General features: G+C 43.7%; 1 long non-coding RNA gene across 4 annotated transcripts in view; it reads left to right on the top strand.

The window, feature by feature from the left end:
* Nucleotides 1-5559: 5559 nt before the first annotated feature.
* Nucleotides 5560-17652, top strand: part of LOC106557526 — a 44947-nt gene continuing 32854 nt past the window's right edge. Inside the window, exons 1-3 of one of the 4 annotated variants that reach the window (XR_005370346.1) lie at nucleotides 12403-12460; nucleotides 12561-12741; nucleotides 12872-13351. This is a non-coding gene — a long non-coding RNA (uncharacterized LOC106557526). Of the gene's footprint in view, nucleotides 5789-12402; nucleotides 12461-12560; nucleotides 12742-12827; nucleotides 13352-17652 lie in introns of those variants that run through there. The other 3 variants (XR_005370345.1, XR_005370347.1, XR_005370348.1) reach the window with 3 other exon arrangements.

The following is a 17652-nucleotide window of genomic DNA, read 5'->3' as shown; positions in this document are numbered from 1 at the left end:
CATCAGGGCTACAGAAGGTCCGGGACACCCCGTGCGGCCAGTGTCGAGGGCGCGGTGAAGGGGCAGCGCAGGGGAACCGTCTCCAGGCCCTGCAAGTCCATCAGTACCTTCGCTCACAGGAGCTTCTGCGGCGCCGTAGCCGGAATCCCGTAATGGGCAGCTGTCGCCTCAGCCGCCGAAAATACCGGCTCACCAAGTGCGTGGGCTCCAGGCCTGGACCCTAGTGTCCCCGCACGTTTAGGATCCGGTGCACGCGCATCCTCGCACCCGGGGGCTTGTGTGCGGAGCTAGGCGGCTCCTGTGGACGCGGTCGGGGATGTCGGCTCCGCCTTCCGTGCTGCCCTCTTCCTTCCTGAAGCCGCACCCTCGCTGACCGTGGCCCGCCTCTCTCTGGGCTCCTCAGGAGCGGGGGTGGGGGTGGGGGTGGGGTGGGGGGATGGAGACAGTGGGGCGACCTGGGTGGACAACCAGGGAAGGGCCGCTGTCTCCTCCGGGGTAACTGCCCTCTGCCCGGGGTGCGACATCCTAGGCTGGCACCTGCTGCTTTCCCAAGTCTCCTTAGCCCCCCCTTCACCCGGGGAATCTTCGCTGGGTGCGCAGTGCGTGGGTGGGGGGCTGAGGAGGAACAGGGGGAAGCACCTTTTTCCGAAGCCTTGATGCCCCCTAAGGTGATGCTCTCTGACTCTTGGGGCCAATTTGTTCTCGAGCTGCTCTAAGGGAGCCCCGCAGCCCGCAGCCTCTCCCTTAGGGCGCCCGCAGCCTCTCGCGCCTCTACCCGCACCGGCCCGCAGGGGGCGCCCCGCTCCCCGCGCCCCGCATCCGGCGCCCCGCATCCCGCTCCCCGCATCCCGCACCCCGCGCCCCGCATCCCGCGCCCCGCATCCTGCTCCCGCTCCCCGCTCCCCGCCCCGCGCCGCCCCTTCTCGGTTTTGCTTAGCAAAGCCTGAGACCAGCTTTGTCTTCTAAAGGCTCTTTGAGCCCCGCGGAGCGATGGAGAAACAGACACGCAGGACTTAAAGACCTCAAAGTAGGCGGTGCTCTAACCCAGGAGCCCCCAGAGCTCTTGGCTTTTCTGTCCAAGGCCCAGGTTTCTTTTCTAAAACCAGCAAGTATTCAGGTTCTTGTGTCTATCACAGTCCATCCGTCCGTCCGTAGTATATAAGCGGGTACACGCGCACCAGCTCCTCCATGTGTATCGTGTGTGTGTGTGTGTGTGTGTGTGTGTCCACTCCATCTTATCCCCCGCATAGCAGCGTCCTATGCACAGTGTTCTGCACCTTGTTTTTCTGGTCACTAACAACATATTTCAGCACAGGATGTACCTCACAGTAGTAAATGGCGGTATGACCTTCTAGTCTGGTCTAGGGCTATTTCATCATTTCTTTACATCAATTTGTTATTGGGGTGAACACTTTGTTCTAATCTTTTACTACTACAGACCGGCTGGAATAGGTATCCCGGGACAAAATAACAACAAGCGCTGTGTGTTTAGCTATTGACAAACTCACTTTTATGCACTGTCAGTGTTCCTGGGACCTGGTCTAGTTTTTTGCACAGTGTGGGTCAGAGGAAGCTGTGAGTTGGCAATATCAATCACGTGTGTGTCACTGGCCCCATGAAATCCTGGGAAAGTATTATTTTTTAGAATATAACAACATGACTAGAGAAATGTTTTGCTTGAAATGAGAGCCTGGTGACATCTTTGCCCATTGAAGTCACCATTATCATTTCAGAGTCCTGGTATTTTTAATACTGAAGGCAGTGAAAGGAATCCCTGTTTTTATGTGTTAGATAAACTTGGATGCAAGCAAAGGCAACTAATTTAGTTTCTAAATATAGAAGATTTTAGACCAAATTGCAAGCTCTCATTTCCAAGCGACTTCTCTGGGGTAAGCACTTATTTAAATTGACTGACTCATTTCATCCTCAAAACAGCTTGCAAGATAGGTACTACTATCTTCAATTTAAGATTTTATTTATTTATTTATTTATTTATTTATTTATTTATTTGAGAGAGAGAGAGAGAGAGAGAGAGCACATGCAAGAGTCAGTAGAGGCTGGGGGAGGAGCAGAGGGAGAGAGAGAACCTCAAGCAGACTCCCCGCTGAGCTCAGAGCCCAATGTGCACCTCCATCTCACAACCCTGAGATCATGACCCTGAGATCACCACCTGAGTTGAAACCAAGAGTTGGCTGCCCGAACGACTGCAGCACCCAGGTACCCCTATTATCCTCATTTAAAGATGAGGTTGCAGAGGCCCACATAGTTAATAGTAGTGACAGAAGGAAGAGTTTCCCTCAAAAGCCAGAGTTTTCCCATATATTCTGGGCTGCCCCATAGAGGGAACTGGGATGCACATTATCTTTAGGGTAAATCTTTTCTTTCCTTTCGCCTCTATTTCTTCATCTCTAAAATAGGAACAATCATCCAGGATAACTTATCTGTATTACCTGGTGTATTTTCTAAGTAATGATGTTGTTTTCATAATAAATTACGCGTTCTAGAATGTGAGAGATGGAAGGGGTCTCCACTCTGGTGGTTCTCATCTCACTCTTTGTATCCCCAAGGACTCCTGTCATTATCCCTGTCTGTGAAATACATGTTTTTAGAACATTCTAAGTAAACTGGTATGTTTATTTTGGGCCATTGTTATTGACCACATACATACAAATATAGTTGTCAAGCAGCACTTCTCATTACCTGATTTAAATGGAATTATCTTGGGGCCCCTGGATGGCCCAGTTGGTTAAGCATGTACCTTCAATTCAGGTCATGACCCCAGGGTTCTGGGATTGAGCCCTACATGGGGTCTCTCATCAAGCCTTGCATTGGAGTGGAGAGCCTGCTCAGTGGAGAGTGGAGAGCTTCTGCTCAGTGGAGAGCCTGCTTCTGTCTCTCCCTCTGCCCCTTTCCCCCAGCCCTCTGCTCACACACACACACACACACACACACACACACACACACACACACTTTCTCTCTCTCTATCTCAATTAAATAAATACAATCTTTTAAAATGGTATTATCTCTACAACAACCCTCTGCATTCAAATGCTTCCTTATCTCATCCTATTCATTTGTAATGTGAGTAAATGGGTTTTCATTAAAGTTTTGGATTATTACTAGTATACTAGTTTTATCAAGTGTAGCATACTTAGAGGGGAAGGAGTTGTCTACACTGGCACCTGAATTCAGACCTTCCCTACAGCTGCTTCTCTGCCCCACCACTCTTTGAGGCTAAGGATGCAAACATGGTTATCCATTACCAGGCTATTAGCCATGGCAATGGGAGGAGGAGATTAATTGTAGCTGAGCTGTCAACCCAAACATATAGGTTTGGTCACTCAATTAATGACTTTTCCTAGAGATGCAGAAGGCCAGCTATTGCATTAAGGAGTGAAAGAAGGTAGGATTCCGGGAGGAATTTTTTTTTTTTTTAGTCTGTACTAAGATGCCTAAGAAGACTTTATGTAATTTAAAGATTTCTTTATTTTAGAGAGAGATAGTGTGCATGCACACAAGCGAGGGGAGGGGAGAGGAAGAGAATCTCCAGGCCAACTCGGCTGAGCCAGAAGCCTGCTGTGGGCCCCATCCCACCACCCATGAGATCATGACCTGAGCCAAAACCAAGTCCCACGCTTAACCGCCTGAGCCACCCAGGCCCTCCATGAAGACTTTAAACGTATGTGGTGATCACTAATATATAATCCTTGTGTTCCCCTGATTCATAAAGAATCTCATATTTGGTGATTTTTTCTTCTATTGTATTTGGGAAATCGCAGAATTTGAAGGCATTGGAAGTATTTTTGTTGCCCCGCTCTCCTCTCAACAAAGATGAAAACCAACTGTCTTTATAAAGCCCCTCGTTACTGGAGATCTCGTAGGGAGGGAGAGGCTCTGGGGGTTGAAAGATCATGAGGAGAAGAGCTCCGCTGTCCACCATTCTAGTGAGGAGACTAATCTAGCATTCAGCATTTCTTCTGCTTCTGCATAAGGCCTGTTTTGACTAGCATATCAGAAGGTCCAGAATGGCTGCCAAAAAGACCTTGTAAATCTGCTCCATTTGGGGATGGAGGCTGCAGTGATAACAGAACCCCTAATGCCACCTGAATGGGGAGGTCCTGGTGAGATACGAATGGTTGGGGCTGTGGTAGGATATTCTTTTCCTCTGTTGTAGGTTATTCTAGAATAGCCCCCAATATATCACACTACATATATGACCTTGTGTAATCCTCTCTGACACTAACTCTAGGCTGCTTTGACTAATGGAAAGTGGGTTTGGGTGTTGTGACTTGTGTTCACTCTCTTGGAGCTCCGAGCACCACATAAAGAAATTCAGCTATCTTTCTAGAGAACTATTTGGGAAGAAGGATCCTGGCAGGTGAGTGAACACCAGGAGAGAAAGGCCCAGTGTCCATCATCCCATCTAGGGGACTCAGTATGTGAGTGAAGTCATCTTAAATGATAACCGCAAGATCCAGTCCAGCTGACACCAGGGCTGTTCAGGGTTGAGCTAACCTGAGTTCAGCCAATTTACATAATAATGAAAATTAATTTTAAAAATTGCTGCTTTAAGTCACTCAGATCATTTGCTATGCAGCAAATACATGCAGCATATATTTATAAATATGTAAGAAATGTATAGTAAATCTCTATATGTATATAGGATATTTGTGTGTGTGTGTGTGTGTGTGTGTGTATGCCTGATGCAAAATAAGTGTTTAGAAGTGTTAGTGGTTTCTTTCTTTATTTCTATGCCTTCTTAGATAGCCACATAGCAGGTAAAGGGAGAAGGACGCTGAGGGGACCTAAGCTATGTATCACAACAATTCACCACCCAGGACATCTTCCTAAAGTTAAAGATATTTTGCCCTCTTGCTTTCTATTGGGCTAGAGGTAGCTGAGAGCAAGAAGAGAAAAGTTTCCTGCTTTAGAGATATCTGAGAAATGAAACCACTAAATTAATACTTGCTGAGGGATTGACCTCTTCAGGCTATTAGCAAGTCCACTAACCTGATGGTCTCAGAGGTTCTTACTCCTGAAATCACCCCTCGCTCTTCTGTGCTAATCTTTCATCTTGCTCAAATGCAAAAGTTGTTTTGACTATTACATATATATATATATATATATACACACAATATAATATTATATATTTAAATTTTTACATGTGGAGACTTATGTTTATAATGCACCATGCAAATACAATGATTTTATTTCATTTAATCATAATGTGAACCAAATTTACACACATTCACAGGCTGTTTTGAAGGTGAAGAAAAGAGGTGAGCATCTCCCAAGAGTCTACAGTCAGCTAATTGAAGAAGATCTGGACTAAATCCCACACTTCTTGCCCTCAGCCTTCTACTCACATAGCTGAGACCGTGTCATGGCCCCAGATGCCTCTGTCCAAAGAGGCAGCACGCACTGTGCTCTGTGAAAGGGGTGCTGGTGCATACTTTGTCCAAGGAAGTCCCCAGATCTCACTTGCTGTCATCAGGGCCAACCATCCAAAGGCCTATGCAGAGGCTTTGCCCAACATCTGTGCTCAGGATAGGAGACGAGCGCGGAGGCTTGGGTTTCACGTAGGCTGGGAGAGATTACAACCAGGGGAGTGGCCCTTCGGTGTGACCTGTCTGGCTTCTTAGTCATTGTTGGCTCTCCTGCAGCAGTGGGAGCCAGCCTGACCTATCCTCTTATTCCCGGTGTTTCCCACTGTACATGGTTGTGGTAGGCGCTCAAAGTTTCCTGAGGCAAGGACATCTATCTGATCGACACCTGTCTGTGAGGCTCGGTGAGTACTCCCTTCCCTCCGCTTGGGCCACTAGGAGGACAGATGCTGTTGAAATTTTCCTTTTTTGTTCTTGGTCTCGTGTCTCTTACTGATTTATTTCTTTCTATTTTATTGTTTTCTTTTTCTCCCTCTCTCCCTGCCCACCTCCACTTTCTTTTTTACAATACAAGATATCTTAAATGTAAATTTTATGATTAATTTTGTAAAGAAGACTGACTGGCAAATCAGACAAAACTGATCACATTTTTTCCCTTCTGACTCCCTGGGGCTTATTTGTCTCTTGGATGGCAGATACCAGGGGAGGAGGCCTCAGCCTCTTAGCCTAAGGCAGGGACAGGCACAAGTCCATCTGCATCCTGATGCCTCTCAGTCCCAACTAGGAAGAAATCCCGTGGATTGGTACATGGTCTTTCAGTGCAATGGCTTTCCTTGTTTTGTGATATGGCTGATGAACTCATGCTTAAGGGCAACGTTGTCGTGCTGCTAGTGAAACTAGTTCAATCACAGAGCACCCTGCTGCAGGACAGAGGTTTGCCCAATGGATCTGGCTCCTACGGCAAAAACCTTTGCTGGGCACGCTGGTTCCAGAGGGATCATAGTTTCTTGCTGTTGTTGACAACTTATTTTTAATTTTTATTCTTCTTTAAGTAATCTTCATGCCCAACATGGGGCTCAAACCCACAACCCTGAGATCAAGAGTCACATGCTCTACTGACTGAGCCAGTCAGATACCCTAGGATCATAGATTTTTAAAACTCTGGCTGGGGTCGGCCCAGCCAGGGCTCTCTACGGATATAGGACAAAGGAGCACCAGAGCACCAGTCCACATGGCATCACAGAACAGTGCTAGTCTCTGCGTGGGATGGCATGAACAGAACCCTGACATCTTCAGAATATGAGTCATGTTCATGTAGAAGCTTCTTTAGAGGTGCAGCATGGATTTTAGTTCATGATAAGCCTTAGAAGAAAAGCCAAACATTGGGCTCCAACTGGGAGTCTCTCATATCTCTCTTAATGGACTGGGACTTTGACATGAGGGCCACAATGGCATAGCAGGGAGAAGATGTAGACATCTTCTTGCTCAGTTTGTGACTGAAGAAAATCTTAAAATTATCCTGTTGCAACCATCTGGGTCAGGGTATCCCATTGTCCAACAACTAACTTAGTAGTTTCCAGTCTAGACTCAGGAAAGGAGTCCCAAGAAGGAAACTTATATTTGTCATTAACTCATTAACTTCTCCACATGTTCTAGAAATACTGTTTCTAATTCTAATATATTATCTTACAATAGGGACCCATTCAGGAGACAACTTTCTGGAAGGATATGTCAGTATTTTTGAGAATCACTGGGAATGGCCCCTCCCATCCTGGAAGTTGTCTAGAAAATAAAGAAGAGAGGGGTGCCTGAGTGGCTCCACCGGTTAAGCATCTGACTTTTGATCTCAGCTCAGGTCTTGATGTCAGGGTCATGAGTTCAAGCCCTGAGTTGGGCTCCGTGCTGGGTGTGGAGCCTACTTAAAAAAAAAATGAAGAAGAAATATGAGAAGAAAAGGATGGAGAAAGAGAGAGAAAAGAAGGAAGAGAAAAAGGTGCATAGTAGGAAAAGGTATCTGTAAAATGGAAATTATTTTTCATTTCTGAATTAGTGGAGTTCTTTACTAACTGCATTAGATGTGCCAAACTCTGTGTTAGGGCCTAAAATCAGGAAAGGAGGAGAATGTATTATGGGAGGTGCTATCCTATTTTTCTTGTACAATTCTTGTTCCAAATTTACACTTTGAACTTGTGAAGATGCCTTTACCCTAGCTCCAAAGGTACTATGGGCATCAGCCATCAATCAAACCTCCTGAGATTCTACAGGCCGGGTCAGTTCCCTGACTCTCCTTCTTTTTAATCCTACTCCAGCCTACCAAAGGAGGCTACCAGCCTAACATAGAAAAAATACATTACACAGAGGCCTAACATCGAAAAAATAGAATAAGGAGGGACCATTTGCAAAGAGGAACCCATATTCCTTTTTGTTTTTAGTCATATCCCCTTTTTTTCTTCAAACAGACATTCTCCATCTCATCACCTTCCACTGCTGGAAACTTGAGTCTTTGAATTTCTTACTGTTCAAAAATTTGCAGATTGTTAAAGTATTTCGTTAAGTTCTTTCTGTTTTTTTTTCCCCTCTGCTTCACTTGCACTGGATTGACTTCTTTCTCTCATTTTTAGTCTTACCTGATTGCTGCCTCTACTCTATGTCAGCTAACAACCTGAAAAAACACAGAGGTCATCCTGTGAGATCTCAAAAAGAATGAGTGTTGTGTAAGGGACACTAAGTTTCTAGAATCTTGTGTTAGTTCACATGTATGCTGTTTTCCACACACCTGTTATTTATATTCCCAGTGGTTGTTATTTTACTATGTAAAATGGGAATTTTATCTTTATTTATAAACCAGCTGTTTGTGGACTGAGCATTCTATTTCTGAAACTGTGACTCATAGGGTATATTAAGATCCCCAAGTAGCTTATGGGAAATTAGAGAAACCAGATGCATGGTAGAAGTAATAACATTTGTATGAACGTGGTTTTATGGGAGTTTAAGGGATGGAGGAAGTTATTTTCCCTATTGTATCCAGGAATGCTTCCAGGAGGAAGCTCCATCTGAGCAAGGCAATGAGGATGAGCAGGGGTTTGCTGGGCAATAGGGAAAAATGGGCAACCTTGATAAATGGATTGATACGGAAAAAGGCACAAAGGGGAGGAAGGTCTAACTGCTAAGATATACATGTTAAATCACTGATCCAGCTCCTAAGTGAGAAAAATTGGAATTAGAATCTTGAACTAGTATAATATCATCTTCCAACAGAACTAACCCATATCATTTTTTTTACTATCTTTCTATATTCTTATTATCTGAAAATGCAATCATGTTATTGACGTCCTTAAATATTAAATATGGACATAAACTTTGACCTGGACAGGACTGAATGCAGAGCTAGTCATCTGCTTTGTCATCTTGTTTTGTCAAATTCCTCAATTCCTTTGATTATTAAGCGAGTTTATTCACGTACGTGGTATGTGAAGCATTTTGATAGGTGATAAGGATGTAAAAGTGAATTAGGAACAGTGTAATGCTGTCATGCTTGTAGTCTCTGTAATGCTAGTAGTAATGGTTCTAGTCTCAACCGGTAAAGAGCTGAACTTGAGTGTTTGAGAGGCAAAGCCCACACACTGCAGTCAGAGGGGGTATAGCCAGCTCAAGAGCCTCTCTGATTTGCTTATTCAGTAGGTTTTGTTGTTGCTTGTTTTTTTTATTTTTTAATAGGAGTTTTGAAGTTAGTGGTAACTTATCCAAATGGGAATTTTCACATAGAAAATTTGCATTCTGGCTTCCTTAAAAGTAGCCAAATGTACGGTCACCACTACCTCAATGTAACTATCAGCTAGGGAGTCTTGCTAAAACTGAGACTGAATCAGCTTCTAACATACTACTCTCCTGGTGGAATCAGAGTAAATGAAATAAATTGTTGCAAGAATTACTTCTTTATTAACTCTATGAAAAATATGAGGAACATCTCTAGTGAGCGATTCGAAACACTTCCATAATGATGAAAATATGGAGCCTGCTTGGTTTTGAGCAGAATTGGATAAATCTGACCAAATCTTTGACCTTGGGCTTCCATTTTTTCCATAATGTCTTTGGGTCTTTTCTTCTTCTGTGAAAACGTTTTCCAGGTAACGTTTGAGTTTAAAGCTTGAGATAAAACTCTGTAAATATGAAATCTGAATGACGAGTAGGAAGTGAGATGATTGATGTAAAGTGGGGCACAAAAATATTTAAAGCATGAACTGTCGTGTGTTTATTTTAATGCAAATGAATAATCAATACGCTAAATCTCCAGTTTCACATGTTTCATTGCTTAGAACTAAACTGCGTGAAAAAGTGTGTTGATAAAAATAGGAAATGTTAATTAATAATACAGATGGGATGGGAGCCATGGTGCCAGTTTCCTGACGTCTGGGAGACTCTAAGATAAACAGGCTTACCTGGTCTATGCCGTAATTGTCTGGCTTCTCAATTTGAACCTGTTTGCCAACAATGCTGTTTTTCAAGAATAGTCATTACCAATGATATATTTAGTAGTTGGGTCTTTCCCTTTGATGCCTTTTCTGAGAAATTGTTGGTCCCTTAACTGTTAAGATATGTTCATCCCCCAAAGCCAGGGTATTTTCCTGCATGGAGCATCATGCCCTCCTCTCTCCTACTTGCCTCATATCCTTCCGTCAAGAGGGACAAGCTGCATTGTCTGCTAAAGTGCGTGAGCTTTTTAAGAAGGGCTTGACTCACAGCCCTACTATTCACCTACTACGTCATGACCTCAGACAAGGTGTGTCTTTTCTGCCCGGAAAACAGTAAAATTCTTTCCAGATACACAGACCTAAGTCTGACAGTGGGTTATTCTAGATCCTAAGCACAGGTAAAAACACCAGGACGTGCAGAGAGTGTAACCTACTCAACAGCATCATCGGGGGGCTTAACCCCAATTGCCCGGTGTGAAACAGGTACGCCGAAGAGGCCGCGTCTCCTGGTTCATTTCCAATACTCCACAAAGCATACAAATTGTGAGTGATGCTGAGATATTTTAGGCTGCACTGAACCCATCCATCAAAGCTTCCTTTTAGGTTTAATGAGTTTTAGGCCTCTTGTTTTCCTATTAGACCAGAGGTTGAACCCTACTGGAGTTAGGCAAGGAGGGAAACTACCCCACGGATGTTTGTTGACTCCAGGGCGTTAGCCAACCACCACTCTTCACACCTGGACAGGCTCAGGGGCGTAAGATCACCCTGTAGTCTCCTGTGCTGAACCTTTCTCTTGCTCAATTGAAAAACAGCTCTGAGGGATACGGATTTGCATGTTGCCTTCCATGTAATAGTTACATGATTTCTTGATCATCTTAAAGCAACAATAACAAAGCAACAATAATAAATAGACATGTTGCATTAGTCAGGTTTCTCCAGAGAAACAGAGCCAAGAGGATACACATAAGAGATTCATTATAAGGAACTGGTTCACGCAATGATGAAGGCTGGCAGGTTCTAAGACCTCACAGGTGATTCGGCGGCCTGGAGATGCAGGAGAGTTGGTGGTGTAGTTCCAGTCTGAAGGCAGGCAGGCTTGAGACCCCGGGACAGCTGATGCTCCAGGGTAAGTTAGGAGGCAGAAAGCAGCCCATGTCCAGTTGAAGCCCATCAAGGAGGAGAATTCTGTTTCATTTGGGGGAAGGGTCTACCTTTTTATTCTATTCAGACCTTCAAGTGATTGGATGAGGCTCACCCACATTAGGGAGAGCACTCTGCTGTACTCAAACTTTAAGAAAAAAAAAAAACAAAAACAAAGAGGGTGGGTGTTTGGCTGGCTCAGTCAGGAAAGCATGTGGCTCTTGATCTTGGGGTTGTGAGTTCGAGCCCCACATTGGGTGTAAAGGTTACTTAAATAAATAAACTTTAAAAAATGTATTAATCTTACCCCAAACCATCCTCACAGAAATATCCAGAATAATGTTTGATCAAATATCCAGGCACCCTGTGGCCTAATCAAGCTGACACATAAAATTAACTATCACATAAGTATACATACAAACATATGTGTATATATAATAAATTTTGTTTCAGGTAGCCAGGCTATTTCTTCTGGATTTAGGTATAATCTTTTAAGAAAATCAGATTTACATTAGTAGAAAAATTCAGAAACACGAGTTGCATTTTTCATAGACACTCTTCACACACACATACCTACTCATTTCTTTTATCAGGGATTCAGAGAACTACAGAGAGTCTGAGCTGGAAGGAATTTGTCAGGTCTTTCTCTCTAAGTCTTTCATTTAGGAGCTGAGGACCAGAATGGGGGTGTCGTTTGTCTAGCTGACACAGGACATTTGTCTAGCTGACAGAACTGGGAATTAAATACATGGCTCCTTGATATGAGGATTCCACTGGGGCTGTGTGGCAATTAGACAAATGCAGTGGGTCTACGTGCAACCTGTAGAGGTCTCCAGGTAGAGGGATGGAAGGAAGGAAGGAGGCAGGAGCTGGGACTGGGTGTGCAAGAGGAAGGAGGATATGACTTGGTGAACTCCTCAGGGGAGTAGAGTGAGGAGAGAAGAGAATGGGAGAGACTGGGAAGGGCTGAGGGCCTGGGGTCTGGGGAAGGAGGGACTGAAACCAGGGGGATTGAGACACAGGTGCCCTACTCTCTGCCTCTTCATTTCCTCTTCGGGGACAGAAAACATGACTCAGATGTGGGTCCTCTTCCTACTCTCTTCTGGACCAGACTGTCTTCTTCTAGGCCAAGAACGGTGTGATCAACCCCCCAGACTCCTCAGCTCTACCACTGGGGATACGAATGAGAAGCCCTCCCCTCTATGGCAGGGTGGGTTCTCCACGCTCAGCAGCACTTGGCACAGGTGACTACTCCTCCTCCTTGGTGAGGCTTCTTATGACAGAAGCCAGGATGAAAAGCACCCTGAGATCAGTCCTGGCTCCCCCAAGGCAGACAGTCAAGCCGCAGGCTGGTTACTCGAACGCCACTGTGGCTCTTCTGTGACCTCACAGAGCATTTGTTTTCAGCCCCTTCCAAAAGTTCCTTCTCTTCTTCCCGGTACTTGGATTTGGGGGAGCCCCAGGGTCAGTATGTCCTTTCTCCATCTACACACACTGATCTTACCCAGTCTCAAGGCTTTAAATGCCATTGAGATTTCAACAGTTCCCAAATTCATACCTTTAGGCCAGCTCTCTCCTCTGGACTTCAGACTCATATTTCCAAGTGTCTGCTGGACATCTCTGTCAATTCAGTTTAATAGACCTGTCACGTCAAACTTACTATGTCCCAGACGGGAAGACTGACCTTCTCTTCTCTTCCTCTCCTACAACTGCTTCTCCAGTAACATTCCCCTCCTTGGTCAAAGGTAATGTCATCCTTTCCATTTTGAGGCCAGCAGTTCCGGGGCTGTTCTTGATTCCTTTTTTTTTTTTTTTTTTGTCCCCCTTCCAGCCTGTCAGTAAAGTCAGTTGTTTTCACCTTCAAAACTCATGCAGCGTCTAGCATCCAGCCGTCTCTAACCTCCTCCACTGTTACCACTTAGTCCGAGAGACCATGTCTTCCCACCAGGATCATGATAAAAGTCTGGAACCTGGACTCCCTGCTTCTACCCTAAACTTCATCACAGCAGCCCGAGCAATCCTTTCCCACTAGAACTCAGGTCATGCGCATGACCTCGGCTCGCCAGCAGGTGGCTCCCGGAGCTGCCTCGGCGGCGCGCTCGGAAACGGCGGAGCAGTGCCGGGCTTCAGAGGACGCGCGCTCGCTGTGCGCCCCGAGGTCCCCCCCCACCTCGCGGAGGAGGCCTCGCGCCGTCAGGTCAACTGGGCCGCTGCCCTGGTGGCTTGACCTCCCGCCTTTGTTCGGCCTTTGCATTGCCGGGTCCTTCCCACCGCTATGGAGAGGCGGCCCTTTAAGTCTGTATGAATGCATTACCTGTGCAAATGGAAATGTAAATTAAACATCAAAAAAGCAAATCTAGTAAAAAGGATGTTTTCCTTTGGTCCTTGTTTGTTAGATTCCAATTTTCTTATCCAGACACAGTTCAGGGTTTGTTTGTTTGTTTGTTTGTTTTTTATCCTTTCAGTCTTTACACAGTCACATATGTTACACACCTTTTAAAGCTTGTTAACATATATATGTGCACGTGTTTCTCTCCTCTTTTTCCCTTACAAATACATTTCACAGGCAGTTTATTGCACCATTACTTATTTCCCACTAAGAATGTATCTTGGCATACTGGCATCCTTCATGCAGTAGCAAAAGCCTACTTCCTTCTATTTGTATGGTTTTCTGGGTTTTTTGTTTGGTTTGGTTTGGTTTGGTTTGGTTTTCTGTTTAAGGATGTATCATTATATTTTAACCAGTCCCATATTCAGAAAATTCTGTTTGTTTCCAAACTTTTACTTGTATAAACAAGCTAGAACCCTGGAACAAAACAGTAACATCAAGTCCCACATACTTATCCGTAGTGCACATGCTGTCTTCCTTGGAGGTAAGTTCTGAAGTTCCTGCATGGGAGAGGGGACAGGGTGCTGTGGGTTGAAACAGAAAACCCTTCCAGATGCACTTGCTGCTACTGGACCTAATGAAGCCTAGGAAAAGTGAACATTTTTGGCACAACATATTATTATTATTATTAGTAGTAGTAGTAGTAGTAGTAGTAATGGGTGTCGGAGAAGTCAGTATCAATTGGATTAAACTCTGGTCTTTTAATACTGGGGAGAGTTACAGTAATAGTCATTTTAATATATAGTGGACAAGGGATACATGGGTGGCTCAGTCAGTTAGGCATCTGCCTTCGGCTCAGGTCATGATCCCAGGGTGCTGTGACCGAGCCCTGTGTCAGGCTCCCTGCTCAGTGGGGAGTCTGCTTCTCCCTCCCCTTCTGCCCCTCTCCTGTGCTCATGCTCTGTCATCTGTCATATATATAAATAAAATCTTTTAAAAAATTAAAAAAATATATATGGTGGACGAACAGAGATGCTAGGATGGCCAGCTAACTTATTTTTACATTCATTATGAGCGTATTCTGGAGCAAATTGTAAAGTTCCCATTTGTAAAAGAATTTACCTAAATTACCTCATTTAAGCCTCACAATAGACTGTAAGGCAGGGTTGAGTGTCCCCAACTCCGAGGCTGTCTGAGGCCCCGACAGGAATGTGATAGCAGGTAGAAGCCCAGGGACAAGCGTCTACCCCAAAGCTTGAGTGTCCTTGGCTGCGGCCTGTGCTGGGGGAGGCCGCCTGTGCGGGAGGGTTAACTAACCTAAGTTCCATCCATCAGGCGCCTCGGGTTCTCATCCACTCTCAGACACCAGCCTTGCCAGGGTCTTGTTTCTAAGTAGTAATGTTTCCTTAATAGTCTATTTACAGAATGTGAGAGATAGGGGCGCCTGGGTGGCTCAGTGGTTGAGTGTCTGCCTTGTGCTCGGGTCAGGATCCGGGGCCCTGGGATCGAGCCCACGTTGGCCTCCTGCTCAGCGGGGAGTCTGCTTCTCCCTCTCCCTTTACCCCTCCCCCTTCCTCTCTCTCTCTCTCTCTCTCTCTCTCTCTCTCTCTCTCTCATAAATAAAATAAAATCTTTTTTAAAAAAAGTGCTTTCTCTAAATCTTTAAGGGGCCATCGTGGTAAGTCCCGTTGGTGCTAAGGGTTTTTTGTTGACTGCCATTTTCAGGTCTCCATCCTTGAACAGATTGTGAAATTTATTGAATACTTTTTCTGCATCTAATGAAACGGTCATATAGTAACTCCCAATCAGTCAGTGGTGTGGAATGGTATAAAATTTCTGGATGTAAGCAACTCCAGTTTCCTTTTCAACGAATGAAACCTTGATCTGGGCCAGAAGCGGCAATTTACAGGCAATTGCTCATAAAATTTCAACCGGGCAACTGGCATTAGGATCATGTGAGGACAGTAAAATTAGTTAATACATACCAGGGACAATTTCATTTGATAGCACCAATAAAGTAATCAATAAGATAGAATAATCAGAAGCAGCTCAACTGATTAGCACCAAATTAAGAGGTTTTTTTTTGTTTTTTGGTTTTTTTTTGCTTCTCTTTATCTAAATCATGTAATTACCTCTTCCTTCTTTTTCATAAAAACCCATAGCTCTCCCCCCACATGAAGTGGCACTTTTCTGATTTTTCTGGAATCTGTGCTCCCCGAATTGTAACTCTGAGACCCCAAATAAAAGTCTTTGTTCCTTTTAAGTTTCACTTTCTTTTCCTGGTTAACAATGGAGTGAATTACATTAATTGATTTTAGAGTACTAAACGAACGTTGGCTTAAATCCTTTTTAGTTATGCTAAATTATTTTTTTTTATATATAACTGAGTTGACTTTGCTAATATTTAAGGATATTATTTTGCATTTGCGTTCATGAGTGAAATTGGTATGTATTATTATTATTTTTTGTATCATCTTGTCTGATTTTGGTATCCAAGTTATAAGTTAGCCTTCAGAAATGACTTGAAGAGTATTCCTTCTTTTTCTATTTCCTATAATTGGAATTGTGTATTATTTTATTATTTACAGAACTCATCTGTAGTGGTGTCTGGCCCTAACATTTTCTTTGTGACTATTTTCAATTTCTGTTACAATTTTTTTTAATGGTTATGGAGATAATGAGTTTTCTATTTCTTCTTGAGATAGCTTTAGCAGGGTGCATTTTAATCTAGGAGTTTATCCATTTCATCTAAAGTATTTAGATGTATTAGCACAACCAGGTGTTGTATGGAACTGTTGAATCACCACATTGTACCTTTGAAACTAATGTTACAGTGTATGTTAACTAACTGGAATTTAAATTAAAACTTAAAAAAATAAATATATCAGCATGAAGCTATTCATAATCTGTTTAATATTTGGAACAACATCTGATTTCTATTTTTTTTAAGATTTGATTTATTTATTAGAGAGAGAGAGAGAGAGAGAGACAGGCAGAGGGAGAAGCAGGCTCCATGCAGAGAGCCGGACACGGAACTCCATCCCGGGACCCCAGGATCATGCCCTGGGCTAAAGGTGGTGCTAAATCGCTAAGCCACCAGGGCTGCCCCAACATCTGATTTCTGTTCTGACATTTTATTTGTACCTTTTTGTTGATAAAACTTACAGATGTGTCTCTCTTATTAGGCTTATTAAGCAAAGACTTTTTTAGATATGCAGAAACTAAATGAGTTCATTGCCTGAAGGAAGTCCTTCAGACAGGAAAAAAAAAGACAACAAGTAGAAATAGGAATGAATTGTGTAGACAAGGAATGGAAGACATTGGAAATTGTAACTACATGACAATATGAGTAATTGCTGGGAATAGTGCATAGAAATAGTTTTGGAAGTTTTGAGTTATAATCCTAAAATACTGGATTTTGTTCTCCATGAGGGAGTATGCTTATTTTCTAAACCAAAAGCTCTGATAATGTCATTTTATTTAGCCTTCCAATAAATGTCAAATGCAGTAAACTTGTCTTCAAATTAAAAAGAAAAAATCTTGGGCAGCCTGGGTGGCTCAGTGGTTTAGTGCTGCCTTCAGCCTAGGGTGTGATCCTGGAGACCTGGGACCGAGTCCTACATCAGGCTCCATGCAGGGAGCCTCTTTGTTTGTTGAGATTACAGCTGACTAGATTTGGGGGGGTTGTTTTGTTTTGTTTCAAATATTTTATTTACATATTTGAGAGAGAGAGAGAGCGCATGAACATATGAGGTGGGTAGGGGCAGAGGTGAAGCAGACTTTACCTCTGCCCCTTCACGAGGACTCTGAGCTGAAGCCTGCCACTTAACTGACTGAGCACCCAGGTACTCCTGTTTTGTTTTTTTAAGATTTGTGATTTTTCCAAATTTCCTAACATTTCTATGTTGCATATGTGTCACTTCTCTAATTAGAATTTTTAAAAAAATATTATTTAGGATATTGGCTCCTTAAATCAGATGTTCTGAGATCCTTTACAGCCTCACCAAATCCTCTTCTTGCTGTAATGAGAATCACACATTTGCCTAAAATTTTAGACTCCTCCTCCAGGTGGGTGATAATGATAGAGCAATGTTTGGAATCCCTGGGTTGCTCAGAGAATTCTTGGCTGATTTTTGTGGGGCTAGTTCACTTCTTTCTCCCCAAGGAGACTTCAAGGAAAATGCTTCACCCTCTAGATAACTATATTTTTAAAAAATTATTTATTTGTTTCTTTTAGAGGGAGAGAGAGAGAGAGAAAGAGAGAGAGTAAGCAAGTGAGTGCCAGGAGGGGCAGAGGGAGAGGGAGAGAGAAACTTAAGCAGACTCC

Source organism: Canis lupus, chromosome 15 (genome assembly GCF_011100685.1).
Source record: "Canis lupus familiaris isolate Mischka breed German Shepherd chromosome 15, alternate assembly UU_Cfam_GSD_1.0, whole genome shotgun sequence".
Classification (NCBI taxonomy): Eukaryota; Metazoa; Chordata; class Mammalia; order Carnivora; family Canidae; genus Canis; species Canis lupus.
Note: the sequence above shows the minus strand (reverse complement) of the source record. Positions and strands in the feature narration are given on the sequence as shown.